The sequence below is a fragment of the Heterocephalus glaber genome, unplaced genomic scaffold (assembly GCF_053883595.1).
Source record: "Heterocephalus glaber isolate CG9 unplaced genomic scaffold, H.glaber_assembly_v1.0 deba00001687, whole genome shotgun sequence".
NCBI lineage: Eukaryota > Metazoa > Chordata > Mammalia > Rodentia > Bathyergidae > Heterocephalus > Heterocephalus glaber.
In genome coordinates, this window is record NW_028258412.1 from 6797281 (window position 1) to 6813921 (window position 16641).

At 41.3% G+C, this 16641-nt stretch overlaps 1 pseudogene; it reads right to left on the bottom strand.

The window, feature by feature from the left end:
- Positions 1-9248: 9248 nt before the first annotated feature.
- Positions 9249-13746, bottom strand: LOC101718414 (coiled-coil domain-containing protein 158-like; annotated as a pseudogene).
- Between the last annotated feature and the right edge of the window lie 2895 nt (positions 13747-16641).

Genomic DNA, 16641 nt, shown 5'->3' on the forward strand with positions numbered 1-16641 from the left:
TGAGTTCGATCCCTGGTACAAAAAAAAAAAAATCTGGGTGACTATACTTGTAATCTTATTGTTTTGTTTTGTTTTTTTGGTACCAGGGATTGAACTCGGGACCTTAGCTTTCGAGTCAGGCTCCAGAACCACTGAGCTAAATCCCCAGCCCTACTTGTAATCTTATTGGTTAATCATGGTTTTGTCCCACCTCACCTTCACCTTGTGATTTTTTCATTGGCTTTTACAGTCATGTCCCACTTTGTACCTGCCTTACCTCATGGCTTTGCCCCATAAAACACTGTTGAGAAACAGAGTGAGCAGGCAACCCACTTTCCAGTCCCCTTTCTGTCTCTTAGACAGAAGCTATCTTTCTCTCAATAAATTTTTCCTACTCTTAAACTTTGTTATGTCTAGAATTTATTCTTTGATTTTGGAGAACACAAACTTGCATTTCAGATATATAGCAGGTTAGGAGTTGTAATATTTCCCTTGTTTGGATTATTTTGCTTATTTGTATTATTTGGTGGCCTATGTCACAGGGACCCCATCACTCACTGTAACATCACCATTATCTAATTGCACTATATAATTGTTAGACCCAGCGAGAAAGAACCAACCAGAGACCGATATTAAGTCCACACAGGAGTTTATTATCAGCCGGGACCTGAGCCGAGCATTGGACTGGAGCCCTGACTGGGGGGAGACAAACATGTTTTATACACCTTTGAGGCCAACAGTTTTTAGGCCCCCCTATAGGATAGAGCTAGCAAAGCAAGCAAAAGGTACAGAAGCCGAACGTCCTGCTGTTAGAACATTTGTAAAACAATAGTTGATTAATTGTTATTTCTAAGAGACTCTCTAAGGGGAGGAGGTTTCTAAGCTTCCTCCTTTTGAGTTCATCTAAAGGCAGGCAGGTGGGTCAAGCAGCAATATGGAGTCTGTCTTTTTTTTTTTTCAGGGTTCAATGACAAACTTTATATAAAAATAAAAGTAATCAAAATGTACAAAGTTAGCTAAGGAATCAATTCAATTTGATCATACTTTTTCCTTTTACTCACTGATGTTAATAATATTAATACATTTACAGATATTGATTCATTTTTATACTCATTAAATAAACTTTACTTGATTATTAAAAACACATAAAGAAAATCAACACTAAGCATATAAAACTAAAAGAACAGAATTAAAATAGCTATTTTTATTGTTGGCTATAAAATTTTAAATGGTATAATTAGAATAAAAAAATAAAGTGCTCCTTCACACCATTATATTAACTTTAAACTGAAAATATTTTAAAAGAAATATAAGGATGGAAGCCCCAGATTGATAATTATATTTAGCACAGTAGTAGGCCATTAATTAAATTAGAAGGGGGAAGAACCATATTCTTATATACTTGTGATAGCTCAAAAATACCAACACAGTCTAAAAATAAAAAATTTGTAATTAAACTGGGCATGGTGGCACATGCCTATAATCCCAGCACTCCGGAGGCTGAGACAGGAGGACTGCCACAAGTTCGAGGCCAGCCTGGCTACATAGTGAGTTCAAGTACAGTCTAGCATACACAGTGAGACCCTGTCTCAAAAAAAAAAACAAAAGGAAACTTTTATAATTAAATACATAAATTTGGGCCGGGGATTTAGCTCAGTGGTGCAGCTGCCTGCCTGGCAAGTGCAAGGTCCCGAGTTCAATCCCTGTACCAAAAAAAAAAAAACCCCATAAATTCAATTTTAATGCTGATCTATTTAACTTTTTCTTTTTTTTTTTGAGACAGGGTCTTACTGTGTTGCCAGGATGGTCTTTAACTCATGAGCTCAAGTGATCCTCCTGCTTCAGCTTCCTGCTTGGCTTGTACTATATGTATGTACCACCACAGTCAGCCTAGTTTTTAACACCCAATTAATAACTCATTTAACTTACAAGTGATTTACTTGAATAATAAAATTATAAAGACCAAAGTAAGATCTGAATAAATAAAAATCTATCTCTACTTAGAATTTTAAGTTGACAAATGATTAAAACTTACATATAAAGTCTTAGCATTTTACCTGGCATCTACTAAGAACTCAAATTTTAGTTCCTATTTTATGCTTTCCCTAATTTAATATGAGGTTATAATGCAATATCAATTAAATTCATAATAAATATTTTATAAAACTTGATACAAATGAAAATAAAATTTACCAGAAAACTAGTGGAGACAAATACTAAATAATATATTGTTTAATAAGCACAGATAAATCAGCCCTAAAAGGTCTTTAAAATATCATGGTGTTTCCAGGTGTGGTGGCGCATGCCTATAGTCCCAGCACCAGGGAGCCTGAGGCAGAGTCATTGCTGCAAGTTCAAGGCCAGTCTGGGCTAAGTGAGCTCAAGTGCAGCCTGAACTAAATAGTGAGACCCTGTCTCAAAAAACAAACAAACAAAAATCATGAAATTAAGTCAAATATAGAAAAATGTTTAAAACAAAATAGGTTTGGTCACATCAAAATGTATTTATACCTGATTTCATCCATTACAAAAAAATCCAGGCTGGTGGCTTAGCTCAGTGGCAGAGCACTCGCTTAGCACACACAAGGGCCTGGTTTAGATCCTCTGCCCCACATAGGGCAGGGGAAAGAAGCTATGAAGAAGCCAGTGGTTCTTGCCTATAATCCCCAGCTACTCAGGAAGCGGAGATAGGATTACAAGTTCAAAGTCAGCCTGGGCAACATAACAAGACCCTGTCTCAAAATAAAACAAAAAAAAGAGCTGGGGATATAGCTCAGTGGTAGAGCTAGAGGGCCCCTGGGCTCAGTCCTAAGAACTGGGAGGAAAAAAGCTATGAAGGGACCTTATAATATTCCACTTTTCTTAAAAGGAAATCTTGACTAGTGAAGAGATAATTGGATCTGAAGAGTTTAAAAAATCCATTAAACAACAAAAAACAAGGAAATGGGAAACATCTGTATGACATTTATAAATTTAAAAAGAGATACTAATCACAATATAGAGAAAAGTGATAGAAATATATAGTTGGCACACTAGATCTTCCTGATAAGGTATCAAATCAATAAATTAATTCCTTAGATAAAATTTAAATTCTTCCCATGGCCTGCAAGTCCCTACATAATCTCTTGCTTACTGTGTGATCTCACTTGTGCTTTTCTATCACTGTTTCACCATCCTCCACCCATGCTGATCTTTTTTTCAGTTTCAAGAACATTGTATATACTTTTCCTCGGAAATATGAAGTTCTTTTGCATATGCTGCTGCTATCTGTGTGGAAAGTTCTCTCTGTCACTCTTCATGTGGTTAACTTTTCAATCTTGACATCTCAGATCTACCCTACCTGATAAGTTTACCTAAAGTGAACTCCCCCTATAGTATTTTACTCCAGCACCCTATCATCTTCCCTAGAGCACTTACTACCTTTTGTATTTTATTTGCTTTTGTTAGTCTCCCTCACTAGACTATTAAACCATGTAAGTCTCACTTACCCTATCTCCCCAGAGCCAACTACAGTGACAACAAATGTGCTCAATGAATGTGGCCTGAATAAATGAAAACTGAAAATCCAAATATCAGATAAGAAGGGAAAACTCCAAATGTGATATATTAACCCTACATAAACCCCAGGAAATATTATACAACTATTCAAATGGACTGATATGGAAATAGTAAACATGTACAAAATAATGGTAAGTGAAACAAGTAAACCACAAAATAGTATGCACATAGTAGTATTAAGTGAAAAAATAAAGTATTATACTCTTATGTTAACCATATTTATAACTTGGCCAAATTAAATATACAGTGAAAGAAGATATAGAAATTAAAAGTACCTATTGCATCTAGGTGATAAAATTATCCATAAAACTTATCTTTTAAATTTACTTTTAAGGCTATTAGTCTTTTAAAATGCTTTATAATGGGAGATAGTAAAAAAAAAAATAAAAATCACTCATCTCATCACCTAAATAATAATGAATAAAAACTATATCGAGGGCCGGGGATTTAGCTCAGTGGTTTCGCCGCCTGCCTTGCAAGCGGAAAGTCCTGAGTTCAATCCCCAGTACCAAAAAAACCAAAAAAACAAAAAAAAAACCCATATTGAGCAAATATCCTTAGTCCTCCTTTGTTCATATACAAAGTCTGCCAAAAATATATATATACACACTCCAGCAGTTTGATGTACTAATAAATGTCTGGAAGCTAATGGCCACAACTTTGAGCACCTCTTATAATTGCAGAGGCTAAAAGTAACTTGTATTAATGTCATGATGTCTGAATAAATTTAGTGGTAAAATATTTATACAAACTTTTCTTTACCTGATGTATATACTTTTTGGCAGATTCTATATGCAAAAACTATATATAAAACCAAAATTAGAACCATACTATGCATACTACTTTTTTTTTTTGGTATGGGGGATCGAACTCGAGTCCTTATGCTTGCACAGCAGGTGGCGAAACCACTGAGCTAAATCCCTGGCATATGCATACTACTTTTAATCTTTTTTTTTCATTTAACAAGTGGTGGACAGGCTCACTAGTGTACTGAGCACAGCTGATCCACACTACCCCACAGCTATTTAAGTCAAGCACTAAGCATTTCTAAGGCTCGATGACTGTATCTATAGAACAAAGCAAATAATGGCAGGAGGTGAGGTTTGATGCTTCTTTACAACTAGAACAGTGTGGTAAATTTAAAATATATAGAACCAATGCAGGAAAATGAAGGAATGAAATATACAGACAAATCCCAACCCCCAAAACAGTCTCCCAAGAATGCCATCAGATAACATACAACTCACACCATATTCCCAGGAGAAGTCCAAACTCCCTTCTGTAGAGATCCCTGTGCCTGTATAACTCAGAAAAGCAGACCTTGAATTCCCAGTGTCAGTTGATGTAAAAGGTGATTCTTGGGTGATGTCAGATTCACTTTGGGAACTTGTGTCTTTTTCGTGACTGTCACTGGCAGAGGAAGTTTCATCTAGTTGCTCTGGAAGAGGATGATGATTAAGAGCCTGTTTTGTTATTCCTTTCAGCTCCAAGCTCTGTGGCACGGCCTTCTGAGTGTATCTGGAGATCATCCTCCTCCTCCCCCTGAACCGGGATGGTACGCCAGGATGGGGGTCTCCGGGCCAGGCACCCTCTCTGGCTCCAGCTCGGCCCCCTCCCGCCACCTACAGGCCCCGTCTGGCCCCTTCGCCTAGACTCGGCTGGAGTCTGTCTTGCTAACTAGGGTCCATCAATAATTCACACCCCCCCCAAAAAAAACCCCCAAAGAAACTTTAGGCTCATGAGTAGTTCACTCCCCATTCCCAGACTCTGGTGACCACTAATCTATTTTTTTGTCCCTATGATTATTATAGAGAGCTAAATTAGGTAAAAATATTCTAGGCAGTCAGACAGGGCTAGGCCCTTGAGGAAGTCAGTACAGAGTATGAAAATACATTACAACTGTGACCAGAGGCACATCTGTTGGAGGCCAGGTTTCAAGATAAGGATAGAATTGATATAGGAAATAATACTGGAGATTAAATATGAAATAGTATTTCTCCCAACCTGTTAGCTGTCTGATACGCTGAGCTCTTGTTCTCTAAAAATTGAAGAATGAATTCCAGGAACAATGAAGGTTAAGAGTAGGAAGATATTTTTTGATAGGTTAGCTCTTGAGCGGCATGAGGGTACCTGAGCGGGTCGCCCGGGAACCCCACTTTACAGAGGAGTTTTATAGAGCAAAACCCAGGTGGGTGAAATGTGGGTTACAGCTATGATCACCCAATAAGGTTACAAGTGTAGTCGCTTAGGTAATAGTGGTCCAATTGGGAAACAAGTCATGTAAGAATGTGGGTGGAAAGAACAAAGACATCTCCTAGGAAAAGGTGGGTCTAGAGGTCTCTGGTCACTCATTGGGGTGGCTGGTGTCTATCTACACTTTATTAGGCCCAGTGTTTGTCCTTTGAAGGGAGTATGCAGGTCTGGTCATCTTGTTTTTATCTTGAGGCCTGGTCTCCAATAGATATGTCTCCAGCCAAGTTATGGTGTGTTTCACCTTTGTCCTGACTCTCCCCAAAGACCTAGCTCTATCTGACTGCCTATAATATTTTTACCTAACTCAGCTCTCTGTAATAGAATAACCAAGCCTAAATACCTCCTAAATGGGTAATTGGTATCACTTGGTCCAAGAAAGTCTAAATAGACATCAGTCACCTCACTAGATGACCAAGACCTCCTCCTGATCCATCCCTTCCTAAAAAGACTTCATTCTGTCCATGTACACTTAACTACATGAACTGCTTCCCCATTAGATCAATATTACCTAAGTGGCTGTACTTAAAATCTTATTGGTTGATCATAGTTTTGACCCACATTGTATTCACTGCCTGATTTTATACCCAACTTGTGATTTTTTGCTCTAAATAAAACTTCCTTTAGAAAGTGGGCCTATTGGCAACCCACTTTTGGGTCCCCTCCTGTCATGCACTTTCGAGGCAGGCTCCACCCTTTTCTTTTTTCGCTTTGAGCCAGCTAAATTGTTCAGGATGGCCTTGAAGTTTTGATCCTTCTGCCTCAGCCTCTGGAGTAGCTGGGATTACAGGCATGTACCACACGGACTGGCTATTTTATTACTTTTTATGGTTGAATATTTCACTTTATGGATATACCACACTTTTGTTTATCCATTCATCAGTTGACAGACATTTGAATTGTTTCCACCTTTTGACTATTTGTAAAGAATGCTGCTATAAGCAATGGACAAACTTTTATTTTTTAAACTGGGAATTGAACTCAGGGTTTTACACTGAGCTACATCCTTAGCCCTTAAAAAATTTTTTTTTAAAATTTTGCTGGTTGTGGTGGTGCATGCCTATAATCCCAGCACTCAGGAGGCTGAGGAAGGAGGATCACTGTGAGTTTGAAGCCAGCCTGGGCTACATAATGAGTTCAAGGGCAGCCTGAACTACAGAGTAAGACCCTGTTTTAAAAAGAAAAAATTTAATTTTGAGATAGCATCTCCCTAAGTTCCTAAATTTCCCAGGCTGGTCTTGAATTTGAGACCCTCATGCTTCAGCCTCCTAAAATGGTGGGATTATATGCATTGTACATGTTTTTATGGAAACATATATTTTCCAATCTCTTGAGCATATCCTTAAGAGTGGAATTGCTTGAGGGTGGGGATGTAACTCAACGGCGATGTGCCTGCCTGGCAAGCACAAGGTCCTGAGTCTTATTCCTGGTACTAGAAAAAGAGTGATTTTGCTGGGTTTTAACTGGTTAATATCTTTGAAGAACTCATTTTTGAAAGTGACAGCACTGGTTTGCATTTCCACTAGCAATGGAAGACATTTCCAGTGTCTTTGCATTCTTGCCAATATTTGTTATTATCTATTTTAAAAAAACAAGTTACCATTATTCTAGCCATGCTAGTGGCTCTCAAGTGGTCTCATTGTTGTTTCGAATTGCATTTTCATGTACTTATTGATCATTTGATCATTTGTATATCTTCTATGTAGAAATGTCTACTGAAAATTTAAACACATCTTTTTTTTTTTTTTTTTTTTTTGTACCCAGGATTGAACTCAGGACCTTGCGCTTGCCAGGCAGGCAGGGCACCACTGAGAGAAATCTCCGGCCCCATCATTTTTTTAAATCTCTATGAATTTGACTACTCTAGGTGTCTCACTTCTGTATCTGGTTCATTTAACATAGCTTAATGTCTTCAAGATTTATCTATCTTGTAACGTGTCAAAATTTCACTTTTTTTTTTAAGGCTGAATGATATTTCATTGTATATATTACCATACGTGGTTCATGCATTTATCTGTCAATGGATATTCGTGTTGTTTCTACCTTCTGGCTATTATATATAATGCTGCTATGATCCTGTTGTACAACTACTCACTTGAGCCCTTGCATTCAATTCTTTTGTGTATAAAGTCAGAAATGGAATTGCCGGATCATGTGATAATTTATTTGTTTTGTTTTTTGAAACAGGGTCTTGCTGGGTAGTCCAGGCTGGTCCTGAACTCCTGGTGATCCTTTATCCTCAGCTTCCCGAATGCTGGGGTTACAAGCATGTGCCATCACACCTGGCTTACATGATAATTTTATGTTTAATTTTTAAAGGAACCATCATAGTATTTTCCACTATTTTCCACAGTGGCCACACCATTTTACAGTCCCATCAGTAGTGCACAAGGGTTCCAGTTTTCTACATCCTCATCCATACTGATTTTTTAAAAAAATAATAACCATTCAGGGATGTGAAACAGTATCTTGGTTTTTTTGGGTACTGGGGATCGAGCTTGGGACCTTGCACTTGTGAGGCAGGCTGCGGAACCACTGAGCTAAATCCCTGGCCCCAGTATCTTGTTTTGATTTGCATTTCTGTAATGGTTCAGTGATGTTTAGCAACTTTCATGTGTATATTGAGATTCATATATCTTCTTTGGAGAACTACCTATTCAAATGCTTTACTCATTTTTGCTTTAAACTTTTTTTTCTTGGTACCGGGGATCAAACTCGGGACCTTGTGCTTGCGAGGCAGGCGACGGAACCACTGAGCTAAATCCCCAGCCCCTTTACTCATTTTTGAATCAGATCTTTTGTTGTTGAGTTGTAGGAGTTCTGTATAATCTATAGCTATTAATCTATTACCAGATTTATATTTTCAAATATTTTCTCCTATTCCATGGTCTGCCCTTTCACTTAATTGATAATGTCTTCAAATGCACAAAAATGTTAAATCTTCCTAAAGTCCAATTTTTTCTTTTGTTGTTTGTATTTTTGATGTAATATCCAAGGAATTACTGCCAAATCCAATGCCACAAAGCTTTTCAACTATATTTTCTTCTAAGAATGTTATAGTTGTAGCTCTAACATTTAGGCCTTTCATCCTTTCTGAGTTCATTTTTATGTATAATATAAGATAAAGGCCCAGTTTCATTGTTTTGCATGTAGATATCCAGTTTTCCTGGCATTTGTCATCACCAGCATTTTAAGGGATGATCTTAAAATCTTTGTCAGAAATCTGTTTTTGTTTTTGTTTGGTATTTTAAGACAAGGTCTCACTATGTACTTTAGGCTGATCTTGAACTCACTATGTAGCCCAAGCAGGCCTCAAATCATGGTGATCCTCCTACCTCAGCCTCCCAAGTGCTGGGATTATAGGCATGTGACACCATGCCCGGTTCCTTTTCAGAAATCTGAAAAAAAACAAAAAACTTTTTTCTTCTTAGAAACATTGTCGAAGTTTTGATAGGGTTTGGATTAAATCTGTAAGTTGCTTTGGGTAGTATGGACATCCTAGTAATATTAAGTTTTCCAGTCTACGAATATGGGCTATCTTTCCATTTATTTTAGTCTTCTTTCACTTTTTAAAAATAAGTTGGTTTTTTTTCTACAGGACAGGGTATCTTTTATTAAATTTTCACATAAAAAGAAAAAAGTACACAGGGCACTAATTATAAGTAACATCACAACGGATGGGGCAACATCCTTCTGTAAAGACAAGCAAGTGGGCCATCACTTTAGTAACATTTTTTCCTGGTCCTTCACCTTCCGTATCCTCTTTTCTTGATTTCTGATCACTGAAGAATTGCTTGGTTCTTCAGCTGCAAATCTTCTACCAGGGTTTGCAAGCTTTCCAGTCTGTTCTGAAGCTTCCTGCATGTTTTCCCGGTTGTTTCTACTGGCGGAGACTGAATCTTTAGCAGAATCTGGTGAGAGAATGGTTTTGGCGGATCTGTACTGGGGTGAGGAACCTGCTGCATCTTCAGCTGAACTCGTGAGCACCGAGTGCACTGGAGACTTCTTAGGGAAAGTGAATGATTGGGAAGCTGAATTCTTCACAGATGGGCTTGCTGTAGACGGGAACATGAAGCAACTAGATGGATCTTCCAGTTCTGCATGTAACAGAACTGGCTCCCTGCTGAGAGTTCCACTTGACTTGCTGCCTTCCATGGAGTCCCTAAATGAGTTATTGCTTGTATGGCATAAGTCTGATCTCAGGCTTGATTCGATAATGCAATCTCTTACCCTATCATCCAAGGCCCCAAACGTCAGTGCTCTCCCCTCGTCTTCTGCCTTGCTCAGCTGCACAGCTGGCTCCTCAGTGATCATGCTTCTCAGCTCCTGCAGAAGCTATTTCAGGTCCTTTGTGGGGTCTTCGTCAGTGCGGTGGTCTTCCCGGAGTGATGCAAGAGGAAGCTGGCTGTAGACTGGGAAGACAGTACATTAGAATGGGCATGGGTAACAGAGGCTGGCTGGAGCAGGTATGGTTTCATTAAAGAATTTGAAGTAAATCCAGGGCCCTGAATGAAGGGCTTTTGCATCCAAAGTATGCTGAAGTTTTAGGCGTACAGATTCCTGCTCCTGATGCTGTATTATATCTTGACATTCTGCAAACTTATCAAGAGCAACTTCCATATTAGCAACCTTTTATTTTATTTTTATTTTTTTGGTACCAGGGATCGAACTCGGACCCTTGTGCTTCCGAGGCAGGCGGCGGAACCACTGAGCTAAATCCTCGGCCCAGCAACCTTTTCTTTCAAGCAGCGTTCCTGAGATCCCAGAACTTCCAGCTCCCCAGCCATCTTGTTTTTTTTTCAGTTGCAGCAGTGCTCAGTTCCTGGCTGAGTTTATTCTTCTCTTCTTTGAAAAAATGTTTCTCCTTACTTGCATTTGTCACGGCCTCTTCCAAAAACTGGATCTTGCTTTGAAGGGCATCTATCTGATGTCTTTTGGCTGTGATTTGCTTTTGGATACCCATTTCCACTTTCACTTCTTTGCTCTAGTTCAGACTGCGCAGATTTTTTGGGTTTTGCTTTATTTTTTGGTACCGGGGATTGAACTTGGGACCTTGCGCTTGCAAGGCAGGCAGCGGAACCACTGAGCTAAATCCCTGGCCCTTTGTGCAGATTTTAATTGCATTTTGTTTATTTGTAGTAGTTTCCATTTCTTCACTCTTGTTTCGAAAATTCCTTTTTAAGACTTCATAGTCCTCTGAAAGATTGTTCAGCTTGCTCCTGCTGTTCTTCACCTCATTTGGTAACTGATCCCTCTCCTGTTTGTTGTCCCTCACGGCCGGAGCTGCTCAGAACCTGCATTCATCAGCTTCACATTTCCAATTCCAGGTCACTCACTCTGGCCTCAAGGTCCTGAATGTTGGCATCTTTCAAATCTTAAACTCCTGCAGCTCCAGTCTCCTATCATTTATCTCTTTCTCCAGCTGGCCCTTTTCTACCTGCATGGCCCCTGCTGTGCGTCCACGCTGGCCCACCAGCTGCATCACGTTTTCAATCTGCTGGCACAGAATCTCGATCACTTTGTCCTTCTCTGCCATCTGCAGCTGCAGGGCCTCACACTCAGTCTGTGCGTGCCGCAGGTGCTCCCTCTCAGTCTTCAGGTGCTGCATCTTCAGGTCCACGCGGGAGCAAAGCTTGGTGATTTCCGAGTTGGTAGCCTCTATGGCACGCTCTTTCTCCTTCAGGGAAGCCATCAGGTCTGATACCATCCTCTCCGAGCTCTCCAGGGGTCATCTTCTTGGCTGTCAGCTCTTCCACCACTTTGGGCAGCCTCTCCTTGGTGGACTCGAGCTGCACAGTCAGGGAGGGCACTTTCTCCAAACTCTCATTCTTCCCCTGGACCACTGCCATCTGCCGCTCCATCTGGCCCTAGCATTTGCTTTTCATGGCCTCGAGCAGGGCCTTCAGGCACTGCACCTCCATGTTCTGGTCGTCCAGCTCCCACTGCAGGTGGTCGATGGTGATGCTGTAGCCCATGTGTTGGTCCCACAGCCTCTTGTTCTGCTCCTTCTCCAGACTCAGCTCCTTTTCCCTCTTGTGTAGATCTGCCAATAGCTTTTGAAGCTGATCATCCAGATTTCCAGATTCCTGACTGAACTGGTCCCGTTCTGTGCCTGCTTCAGTGAGCTCTGAGTTGGCCAGGACTAACTGTTTCTCTAGCTCTTCTATCTTGTCTTCATAGATCCTTTTGGCTTCCCTTAATTCAGAACGTAGCTGAGGAACAGTAGATTCCAAGTCACTGAGCTGAAGCATATACATTGAGTTTTGGTTTCTTGCTTGTTCTTGGATAATTTCCAGTTAACTCTGTATACTGTTGGCTTGGCTCTGAGCACTGCTAGCTTTCTCCATGAGTCCTGCTATTTCAACTTCATGTTCACTTATCAACTGCTCAATCCTGTCTTGATGTTGTTGCAGTAGTAGTTCTATTTTGTTCTGTGCTTCAGCTTTCAGTGTTTCAAGTTGATCTTCTACTGGAAATATCCTCCCTTTCAGATAAGAAATTTCTGTGTCTAATTCTCTTAGCATTTTACTAACAGCTGTGCCCAAGCTTCGGAAGGGCATGGTAGACATGTTGTCCTGTTCATGTATTTTCTTGCCTGAGGCTTCTTCAAAGTCAACTAGGATGGTCCAGATTTCCTGCAGGACTCCTTTGTGACTAAGCATCACCCTTCTGAGCTGCTCTATCTGTGTGCTGCTATCTTTTAGCATGTCCTCAAGGCATCTGGCAGCTTCAAGTTCATAAACTGTGTTTTGAAGCTGATTTCTCAAATCCTCCTGGGACTGATTCTCCCTTCGTCTGATGTCTGCCATGGCATCACTCTCCATCTGCATCTCTTGAAATTTTGTCTGCAAATCGATGACTGATTGCCTTAGGTAAAACTTTTGTTTCTCATGCAGTTCATTGCTTTCATTTAGTCTTCTTTGCAAATCTTTGACTTGGTGTGAATATTCTTCCAAAACACATTCACTGTGCTCCTTCCCTGGATAAGCAATGATTTTTCTAGGAGAATCAACTTCCACTTCATATTTTGGGAAAATAGGAATCTGTGTCAAAGTCCCAGTTGAAGCTGGGTTTTCAATTAGTGTACCACGAATAGATGACACAACAAATGAGCCTGAAGGACCTCTGTTGGATGTGATCCCACTACTTGATAAAAGATCTTCAGCATTTGACTCACATGGTTTCGGTTCCATATTAACTACTTCTGCCTCTTCTTAGAGATCCTGAGTTATAAATGCGTCCCTGTTTGGTTCCTGTTGTTCTTGTCTCAGTTTCTGGATATTCTTATTTTCAATTATTCTATTAATACATGGTGGGCGTCCCTGTGAGGAGGGCAAGCTGAGGATGGTGAGCAGGTGTTGGGATGGCAGCTGTCACTGGATGTCCTTTCCCGGGCAGAGTGTCAGACCAGAAGATCACTAAGTCTTCTCTCACTTGGACATTCCATGATTTCCGCAGGATTTTGCCTAGAGCTGCCCTACATGAAACAGCCAGAAATAATTTCGAGACCACAGAAGTGCTGAGTTTTTAGTGGTGGCAGATCCCTGCTTGACAACCAACCGGGCGTGTTTGATGGCTCCCCTCTACTCCACACCAGATGCCTCGGAAGGCAATCTGCTTTCTCTCACCTCATCCTAGGAGACGCGCCACAACTCCGGGGGGGAGGGGGCCGAGGGGCGGGGACTGACGGCTCCCCAGGGCCCCGAGCCCGCCGCTAACGCCGCGCCCCCTGGCGGTGCTAGCGCAGCTCGGTAGGCGACCAGCGACCGTTGGAGCTTGGGGAGGGGTCACGGGAAGGGCAGGGTCTTTCAAAATAAGTTTGTAGTTTTCATGTACAAGTCTTGCACCTACAGTGTTAAAATTACTCCTGAGTACTTAATTCTTTTTTATGCTATTATAAATGGAATTGTTTTCCTAATTTAATTTTCACATTGTTCATAGTGTAGAGAAGCAACTAAGTTTTGTATGCTAATCTTGTATCTTGCAACCTTGCTAACCTTGTTAGATCTAATTGTTTTTGATTCTTTATTATTTAGTTTTCTTCTCCAATTATAATCAGAAAATGAAATTAAGTAAGGTAATGATGACAATGATGATACTACTATTGATAATGTCTGTGCTAAGAAGTATGAATGGCTCCCAAGAAGTAAAACTCTGCTAGAAGAGACCTCTGACTTGTGAATACAGCTCTTGGTTAAGTTCATAGACTCTTCCCTTCCCTCTCTCATATGATGTTCTGGCTGCTTATCATAGGAATGAGTTGCTATGGGATAGAAATTAGGGAGGAGAGCAAAAGTTGCTACAAGGCAGAAGAGCTCCTAACTTCTATCCTGTTTAGGGCTGAAGCTTGTACCCCTTCCCACAATGCCTGGGATCACCCCAAGGGCATGGACTGTCACAAGTTCTTCACATCAAACTGGTCTCTACTTTCATTGCCATCCGTGGAGACCCTGGGGTGCCCAAGACTAGTGGAGAGAGGGGCTGGCTCTGGGAGATGACCACAAGAAAACAGCTCAAGTACTTATAAGTCCATTCTCAATACTAAGCAAATAATTCCCAAATAGTTTTGAAATGTATGGTACTGAAACACCATATGAAATCTACGGACCTGAATTTGAGTCCCAGTTTCACTCCCAATATGCTGTGTGATCTTGAGTTTCAGTTTTCTGTCCTACAAATTGAGACTTCTTATAGGATTACTGAGCTGGCCAGTAGAGAAGCCAGTAAGCCTCACCCACCACCTGGCACGTGGTAAGTCACCAATAGTGTTGGCTTTTGCTGTCATAATTGGGCCAGTCCCCTAGTCTTCCATCAACTCCAGCATGAGGACATCTCAGATAGGCAAGTTCATTTCTTCTTGTTCTTCCCTGCTCTGTGACTGCCCTGCTTATCCCAGACCTTAGGGCTCTCTGTGATGCTCTTTGTGCTGTCAGACTCTGCCCTTTGATACAACCTTACCTCCTGGAATAACCTGAACTCCAGGGGTGAATAAGCCAAGAAAGCTGCTGTGGGTTTGATGAGTGTCCCCCAAAGACCTGTATCTGCAGGGTGGGACTGTTGCCTACCAATTGAGAGTTCTCTTGCTTGATTCATGATCTGAATCAGCAAAGTATAGCTCTGCTACCAGTTCTGGGCTTAGAGTGCCAATGACTCTCAGCCTTTAGTGTTAAAGCTCTGAGCACTGATGCCACCAGTTGACAACATTTAATGACAGACATCATGAATCAACACCACCACTGGCTAATTTCTGTGACTGCCAGCTGTCACCAGTTTATGCCAGATGTTGTTGGTTGATCCTACCCCTTGTAACTGCTACTCTCAAGCTCCTTGGGGCTAACAACCCCAAGTGTTTATAGTTCTTTTTAAAAGCAATTGCTCTGTCCACACTACTCAGGATAAGAATCCCAAATAAGCTTATAGAACTTTTTGAGCCCACACTACCCAACAAATAAATTAGAGAAGATTTACAGGACCATTGGAGCAAAGCTTATTTGAACGGGTCAGTGCATAAAACAGAGCTCTCCCCCAGGCATGGTGGTGCACGCCTATAATCCAGTATACAGAAGGCTGAGACAAGAGGATTGCAGTGAGTTTGAGGCCAGCCCAAACTACATAGTGAGGGCTGGGGATTTAGTTTAGTGGTTCCAGCGCCTGCCTTGCAAGTGCAAGGACCCGAGTTCAATCCCTGGTACCAAAAAAACCCAAAAAAACAAACTACATAGTGAGACCCTGTCTCAACCCCTCCACCTCAAAAAAGTCCTTCCAGACCAACATAAGAAGCGTGAGGGGAGTACTGCTTACATAACAGCTTGCAGATCTGTGAGTGGTCCATATTTAAACCTGCTTATTGGTCCAAATTTGAGCCTGTTGATTGGTCTAAGCTCAAGCCTTCCAATCCTAACCCACTGATTAGTTTAAATTCAATTCTTCTTAGTCAAATTAAAGCCCATAGTGGTCAGGGTAGACACCTCCTCGAGTGGTTGCAGGGTGTCCAGGACAACTGCAGCTGCCATGGTGGGAGTTTGGTGGCTGCTTGATTGGCAGTAGTCACATCTCTGTGAAAAATAACAGGGTCCAAACTGGAGAATCTGTAGTAGGACTAGCTGTTTATCACAGCTTACTAGGGTTTGGGGAGGTTGAAGATGTTTTTAATGAGTTCAGATCCTTCCATATTAGAGATAGTTTCCCTGCCACTTCAAAAATGGCAGCTTCTGGAGCAGCTGGGAGTGGGAGAGGGGTGTCACGGCTGACAGCTGAGCTACGCTTCCTGTTCCAGCTGTACCTCCTGTTTGGAGCATCCTGGAAAGTGGCTACAAAGTAACCTTAGGCATGGCAAGAGGACACTGAGGCAAGACATTTCAATCTTTCCTCAGGGGACCTTGGGGAAGTAAAGGGAGAAGGGGGGAAGGTATGACAGCTGTTGGCCAAATTATGCCCCCTTTCCAGGCATACAGGAAAAAAGGGAGAGTCAGGGGTTTCCTGTCTGTCTCAGAACTGTAGGGAGGTGGTGAAACCTTCAGGAGACAGAGCCTGGTGAAAAATCTTTAGGTCACTAGGGGTCGAAGGGGACTGTGGGATCCCAGTCTTCTCTTCTGCTTTTTAGCTTGTGACACAAGTAGTTTTGCTATGCATGTGCTCCTGTTGTGATGTGCGACCCTCAGTAGCAGCCCCAAACACTGGATTTTGGACTGGAACCTCCAGAACTGTGAGCCAAAATAAACCTTTTCTGTTTATAAGTTGGCTTGGGTATTTACGTCCTGGAATGGAAAACTGGCACGTGGCTGTGGAGGCAGACACTCTGAGTTCCACTGAGCCAGTGACTGTCTCTGAGACTCACTTTCCTTCCCTGTAAAA